The sequence below is a fragment of the Toxorhynchites rutilus genome, chromosome 2, assembly GCF_029784135.1.
Source record: "Toxorhynchites rutilus septentrionalis strain SRP chromosome 2, ASM2978413v1, whole genome shotgun sequence".
NCBI classification, from domain to species: domain Eukaryota; kingdom Metazoa; phylum Arthropoda; class Insecta; order Diptera; family Culicidae; genus Toxorhynchites; species Toxorhynchites rutilus.
Window position 1 is genome coordinate 223589790 of NC_073745.1, and position 7990 is coordinate 223597779.

Here is a 7990-nt window from a genome sequence, read left to right on the forward strand (position 1 = left end):
TTTTCACGATGCGATCGATATTCGTTTTTCAATTTGTACCCCAATATGTTCCCGAAAGACGTAATCCTACGTCAAAAGTAGTAGATACCAAGGCGATGTATCATACCATGTAACCACGAAAACCATGTATCATAGCTTATTGAACATTTGAATTTCGACAAAAAATCTCTACCGAGAATTCCATCTGTCGGTATTGACAAATTTGCATCTACGATTTGGAACTTATGCTCAATTGTTGTTCCATTATGAAGTAGAATTTTAGTCAGTGTTGTACCGATGGTTTCCGTTTGTATGTCATTTATGCCTGTAATACGACATTTTTCTGAAAAAATTATCTGTTGCGTAGATTTGACTGAGTTTGTTTTAAAAATAGAAATTTCGGCATCTGAGTCGACAAGAAGAGTGGACTCTGATGTCGAAAATTCTAATTTCAGTTAAACAAAATTACTACATGAGGAGTTAATTTGAAAACATCGCTTAATTCCGGCTTTAGTTGACATCCTAGACGCAGTTTCATCCGGAACGTTCTCGTCAATATATGCGCGTTCCAGTTGTAGGGTTAATTTTTCAATTTGGTCTGTGAATTTTATGATTTCGCTATTTTGTTTTGTATCGTTTAATTTTGCAACCACTGATTCGGGTGCTACTTTAACTGTGCATTTATGCTTAAATTTTTCGATTATTTCATCGACATTTCGGGGATTATCCCCTACTGCAGACCTTGCTTTGCCTTCCAGGCGAGAAAGAATGACCTGAATGGCAATTGCTTGGTTTTCGTTATTGATAAGCGATTTGCACGCATTGAGGGCGGCAATCGTACTATTCAATTTTTCCCCTTCACCATTATAGTGGGGAACTAGTACTGGGATAGTTTTAATTATTTCCAATGTTTGCGCCATTTTTGTTATCTTCTCAAGCCTTTTAGCAAATAGTACTGCGACAGCAGTACTATTCCCTGTTCCCTGTTCGCTGTTCCCTGTTCAATATTCATACTATTATTGTTTTCAAGATGGTGTAGTATTAGCACTTCAGGGTCTCCTGAGTTTTCGACCTTTTTGGAGTTGAATAGACCCATAATTACGATTGGATCATTCTTCTAACTAAGTGATTACGCTCTCCTCTCGGTTGGTTGTGCTAGTATAAAAAAGACGGGTGGGTAATGTCGGGGACATAACCGGAGTGACGTAGGACTATACAAAGGGGACAGCTTTTGCAAAATATATATTTCGAATATATTTCTTTATTTTCTTCTCCTACGTGAATACCTATCTATCTACCTGAAAAACGGATTAGTTTACTGTTTACTCTTTATGAACATGTTGGGGGTTCTGAAAAGAACCTTTGGTGTTGTGTTTTTGCGTTTTTTTTACAAACTTGATTCTTTTTTTTTCTGAAGGCTTTGTACTTATTAAATGTTTAACGCCGGGTATCTTTCGGTGTATGCACATATCGTACAATCAAAATGATGGCTGTGATAGGGAATGCATCACTGGGAATGTAGTCTCCGCAAACAAAGTAAATAAAAATGAAAAAGAACTGTGGTTTTGGAGACGAACTCTACGATCTGTCGAGAAATAAACGAGCTAGGAGCGTTCTGAAAAACCAACTGTGAAAACTGAATGATCAATTTAAAAGACCCCAACCACCAATAAGTTCAAGAACAAGCATAAACAAAATAAATCAGTTTATATTATATGTCATATTATGTCACTTTAGAATGCATTGGTATTGTGAATAACTTTTAATAACTCTTCTTTGAATGGTGCTTTTAATGGCCCTGAAAAGCGCCGTGTTTTACGGTGGCTGGTTTTGCCACCAAAGCACTCTGTATAAACAAACTTTATCCTTTTTCTACCTGCTGCCGTTTTGCGATTGCGTTTGCCACTCGCTGAAACTAGTTGTTGCCTCCGAACCGAATGTGCTCTGTTCTGTAGGCGGGTTTTCTTATTGTCGTGAGCAGCTTTGCAAGTCAACTCGCGCACTCCGGCGGCCGAAATTCTATAACCGCTATTAGGTATACTGGTGCTCCGGCACCAATCCGTTGATGCGATGTGAAATGATGCCATACAACCACACTGATTTACGGTTTGAAAGAGAACGATATATTTTTCAGCGGATCCGCGCGTTTTGTACTTTAGTGGTACACGTTCACAAGATAGAGACAAATCGGCAGACTCAGCCAAAGGGGCGAGTCCAACGAGACGAACGAATGAGCGTTAAAAGGCAGCGATGGCAAAAAAATACATTCATTACGATTTGTTCGCTCGTTGGATTCACATGCATGCTAAAAAGGGTCCTTTTCAGGATCACAAAATGATCTTCAATCAAAAGAGTTTATTGTTTTGTTATCACTCGATATCCCCATCTTGTTCGGCTAAACCTTCCTGTTTAGCGATTTGTTGCCACTCGCCACAGCTTTCACAGTTGGAAAATTTCTTCCCATCCAGCTTTGTGACATGTTGTACAGTAAATTACATTCAATGTGACGTGCTGAAGCACCACTGAGTGTCGCATTGGAGGCGATTTTAACCTGTAATTGAACATTTGCGATGACAGTGGTACAGCGTCGACTTTCAATGTGGGGTCATAATTTGGATCTCTATGTTTACAAAAATGTCCAACTAAATATGTCGCATTACATCTCCGTCCAATTTGCTAAATGTCGAACTAATTGTAAATTACTGTACTTTCAATCTGGAAACAATTTAAGAATTTGTGAAAATTGAATAATCAGGAAAGTCCCCAACTATCAATAAGCTCAGAACAACTGCCAAATTCACATACTCATCAGATCCTGGCAAACAAATTATGAAAAAATCAATTTGTGTTTTATTATTATTTTGGATATTATTTTAGAAAGCATTGAACTGTATTTCGTAAACTCTTTTTTGAAAGGTTTAATGGCCCTGATAAGCGCCGTGTTTTATGGAATGGTTCCAATTCAGAAAACTTAGTACTCGTGGTTTTGAAAAAAACCATTTCGAACGCCCTCGATGCCGTCTTGTTCTGGATTTTCCACCAAAGCAGATTGTATAAAGAACACACTTTTTTCTTCTGCTACCTGATGCCGTTTTGCGATTGCGTTTGCCACTCGCCACTCGCTGCAACTGACTGTTGTCTTGATGTCCACCGAACCGAATGCGTTCTGTTCCGAATGCGGGTTTTCTTATCGTCGCGAGCAGCTTTGCCAGCTTACTCGATCACTTCGGCGGCCGAAACTATATAACGCCGGCTAGGTGGACTGGTGCATTGGTACTAACGCGCTCGGCCTAGCTACCCTTGCGTGGAGCTCCAGACCAACAGTTCGAGTTGGATTTTGCCTTTCCCTTCACTTTTCCTCCTTTGCCATGTCCAGACATGGCTGCTTGGGTTGGTTTGTTGATGTGTTGTGATGCGAACTGATGTGGTGTACGGTTTGAATGAGAATGATCGTTACGGCAGCGGAGCGGGGATTTTTAAGCTGACTGACTGGCTCGAGAATTACGCATGTGTGAGACTGCGACCAATGTTTCGTTCATTTTTTTCTTTTTCCTTTCCAATCGTGCTTCATTCTATTTCGCTGCTGCTCTGGTTGCCCGTTTTGGTCGGTACGATTTGAGGAGCACAAAATGGACCAATCAAAAATGGGCACATAGTGCATTTGGACAATGCTTGATATTTCACAATTATTCAATTATTTATTTCAAGAAAAATGAAATGGTATTCGTTATGATAGATGCGTAGATATATTTCCTATCAATTGGTGCAAAAACCTTTGCGATCTATTGAGAAATGCTCGAGTTATAAGCGTTCCAAATCTTGCATTTTTTCCTACTTGTTCAGTGCCTAGATTTCCATTTCACCCCCTATATCTTCCGGTTAGACGTAGTCCTACGTCAAAAAAAATGTACCTGGTTCGATGCCGTCATCAGTTGGTTTATTGCCGATCCGCCTTGCGCCGTTAATTCGCTGCTGTCTTCTTCTCGGGATTGGGGGGGGAGCTCTCTGCTTTCACCAGATCCTTCTGGAGGTGTCCAACTCGAAGGCCATTTTTGAAGACTATTGTTTAACTTGTATTTGCTATTTATCTATGGCGATTTTCACTTAATTGCTATGCTATGGCGATTTTCACTTAATGTTTCTTTACTTAATTGATTCGCACTCGCATTGCATCCGGTCGGTTCTAAAATTCATTTGGCGGGTTTTTCTTCACTAGAATGATTCACATTCACACCGCATCCGGTTGGTTCAAAAATTCATTTGGCGGGTTTTTCTTCACTAAAATGATTCACATTCTCACCGCACTCGGTTCGAAAATTCATTTGGCTACTTCTTCGTCGATAGTTCTTCAATAGTAGCCAGTCGGGTCTAAGATCTGCGTTGTTAGTCCGTTTCAACACGCGGTTCACTGATGGTTGAGCTCGGCTACTGGTTCCAGTAACCATGGCTATAACTACTTATGCACTTGCACTTGCATCCGAAGTGGCTCGGTGTCGCGGTCGCCATATTAAGTATTGGGTATAGTAAATGTATAGTCGTATGATTGGGACAAGAATGATTCTTTATTTCAAGTTTTCCTTACACGAAAGTTCCTTACGGCTAGATTTGTACATAATTAACATAAGGTCGAGCGAGAAAGAGACAAATGTACTCTCGCTGTGCGCTGTGCCTTTAGGTTCATTTGCTGGCACTTGGTGCGCTGATGTGTGTTACTAGTTTGCATGGAAAGCAGAAATCGAACCATAGAAAGGTCGTTAATGGTTAACACATGGAGCTTAGTGAGTCATGTCGCTTTGCGCTAGAGGCGCTCGGAACTTCTCACGTTACAAATAATGTGTATGGATTCGGGGAAGGAAAGTATGTCACATTGGGTGGTTTATGACATGGAGATGGGAGAAGGAAGGTCTTGAATTATAGAGACTTTAAACTTTTGCAGTTCATTCGTCTCTAATAGGAAATGGGAGAATGGATGAATCGGTGTTTTATAGGAAAACATATGGTCTAATGTGGGAATGAGGATATCGGCACAGCAAAGTACTATAGGTGGACCGCAATGTCAAAATTGCTGTTCGGCCATTGCTCGTGATAAAACAAATTTGTTTACAAAACAAATCGTAACTTTTGGTGACAAATGCACTCGCTGGCAAAATAAATGCTAGCGCTTCACTGTAGCTAGGAAATTTTCTGGATGTCTACTACAGAAGGATGTTTTGAGTATATCTTTCCGCTTCTAGCCGTGCAATCAATGCCTATCTTTCCAAGCAAGATGTACTTCTGTTTGATTCCCAACGGTGGGGAAAAGAGTACTATCAGCTTACGGCGATGGTGACAAAAAATAACGCTTATTGTAGCTCCACTGATTTCGCTCAGGGAGTAGGAGAATGCTCTGCATATACCGGGAAGGAGATTGCCAGATCCAGAAGATCCGGAAAGGGGTGTTACATTGGTTTTGCAAAAGAAGCAAAAGAGCAAAAGAAGGTTGACAATGATTGCAACAGGTTCGTGTTTACTTTTCAAATTAGTTGTCTTTTGTGTTGCTAAATTGCCATTTATTACAGGAAAGTAACCAGTTGCGTTGGATGTTTTAATCAAGGAAAATCCTGAGCCTTGAATTCTGTGTTTTTTTGTTTTGTAAACACCGGGGCAATGCTGCTGATATTTGAGATATAAATTAGATTAAGAGAGTACACTATTTTTCACGAGTATATATTTGTTTATTTTCTCCTTCAGTTATTTTCCTCAGCGAGTTGATATGAAACCATAAGCCGGGTTCAGACGGTGCGAGTAAGCATACGAGTCGGTCTAGTCAGTTACTGCAGTGCAGCTACTCACACCGTGTGAACACATCATGCCAGTTATTGTCATGTGTGATCCGGCGTGCGAGCTACTTCAAAGTTTTTTGAATTTACTCGCACTTGCATGCTTCACAACGTCAAAAACAGAATTTAGCGTTCGAATCAGTGATGCCAAATGTAATGAAATGTCTCTATTTTTAAGATATTTGAAAATATGTGAAGATATTTATAGACTTGAAAATTATTGGAAAAACAAATAAAACCCTCATAGTTTCTAAACGAAATAATTGTTATTTCGTTTTGCACGCTGGCGGGGCACGCTTTCTTTTTGAGATAGTTTTCTTGAGAATCTCTAATATAGAATCATTATCAGATCACAACTTACAAAAAAAAGTATTGTTCTAAGAAACAGAATACATATTCGATTTAAAAAAGTACATTTTCATTCATTATTAAAATTTTTGAAGCGTATTTATTGCACCTGCAAATCGACTATCATTTTCATTTCACAAAATAAATAAAATTAAAAAAAAAAATCTTTTAGACTACCATTTATAACATCACATCCTTTCGGAATTATCTGAGCTATGGATGTTTTCGAGATTCTAAAAAATATCGACAACAATCCCAACGATATTCCAAAACAAAGGCACATCAATGTCATTTCTAATTTAACTCTTGCAGGTACAGCATCCCTCATGACTGTATCTTGGCGTTGTATTCGTGGAGCAATTAAATCCAACAGTTTTTTCACTTGTTCAGGTGTTATTATCAACACTGCTCTGTAATCTCGGGGATCCTCATCGTAGAGTTCCTTCAATATTGTATTTGTTGCTCCTTTTCTTTGCATCTAATTCCTGGCCCGAATCCTTTTCTCTTTCTGCTTTTTCGGATAGTACCTTCAGTTCAAAGAAATTCAGCACAAAGTATGTATTTTTAAACACGATCAGCGTTTGTTTTGCTATAAAATTGTGTGATGATACATTCAACTGAAAACCTAAGATGAAAACTGCCAATAAAGAAGTCGATTTTGGACCAATCATTTGACAAATTCGGACCTGATTGCTGTTTCTGACTATTTGATGGACATTTGAAAAGTCGCCTGGCATCCCTGGTAAACCCGTGCCGTAGTATCTAGTTTCTCGCCAGCAGCTCACACTGTGTGAACGGACAAGGCGAGTCAACCAATTGTCAAGCGAGTCCACCGGGTCAGTAGCTGCTCATTGTCAAGTCAGCTACTAGCAACGTATAAATGGGCCTATAGGCACACAACCAAACAGAAAGTAAATAATTTTGAAAGCTACGTCTCGCTATTCGTCTCACGTCTTGTCATGAAAGTGTCAAGAACGAAACACCTATCGTTCCAGCATCTTGGTAGATACAATATTCGTACACTGGAGAAATAGTTTAGTAAAAGCAGCTACCAAATCTTTAGTAGCCAAAACATTTGTAAAATATACAATTTTTTTGTAAATATTACCAAAATTCAGTAAAAGCAATGTCAGATTCATTGAACCTCCCTACTAGAGATTTGTATATTTTACTCCATACCATTAGTTATTTTACTTCAGACTAAATGGACGGAGCGAATGGCAGGACAACTGTACTATCCAAAAAAAATCTCAGGTAAACATACATATTATATTGCATATTTTATATCATTAAAATATATGTATTTTTCTTCTTCATAGAGACATGGGAACACAAAATACGGACGAAACCAGAGCCATGCAGTAGGAAGAGAAACGGGAACTTGTTCAAGTACTCCAGACTATGGAAAAGCGTATGAAATTGATATGGTTGAGGCTGCGTTTATAAATCTCCCCTTGTACACTGCTTATAATAATTGCAACGAGATTTATTGACGTTATTATGTATTATGTTATTACTATTGACAATAATTATTATAGAATTGTATTGTATATAGGATAAGTTATACGTTATAATTATAATGTATTCTAAATATGTAGAGTTACATGAAATCAAATACAACTTTTAAATTGAAAATTAATCATCACAAATATTGTCATTATCCCTGATGATTATCTCTCACAAATAAGAAGCAACATTTTCACTGATATTGTACATATGTTGGACCAACAAATCGTAGTTCGTTTGACATTTGTGTCTACCATTTTTCTTTCGTAGCATGTACTAATGATTAGTAGGGTAGAAAATGACTAGAGAATTGGTAACATTTACCAAAAAATTTGTCG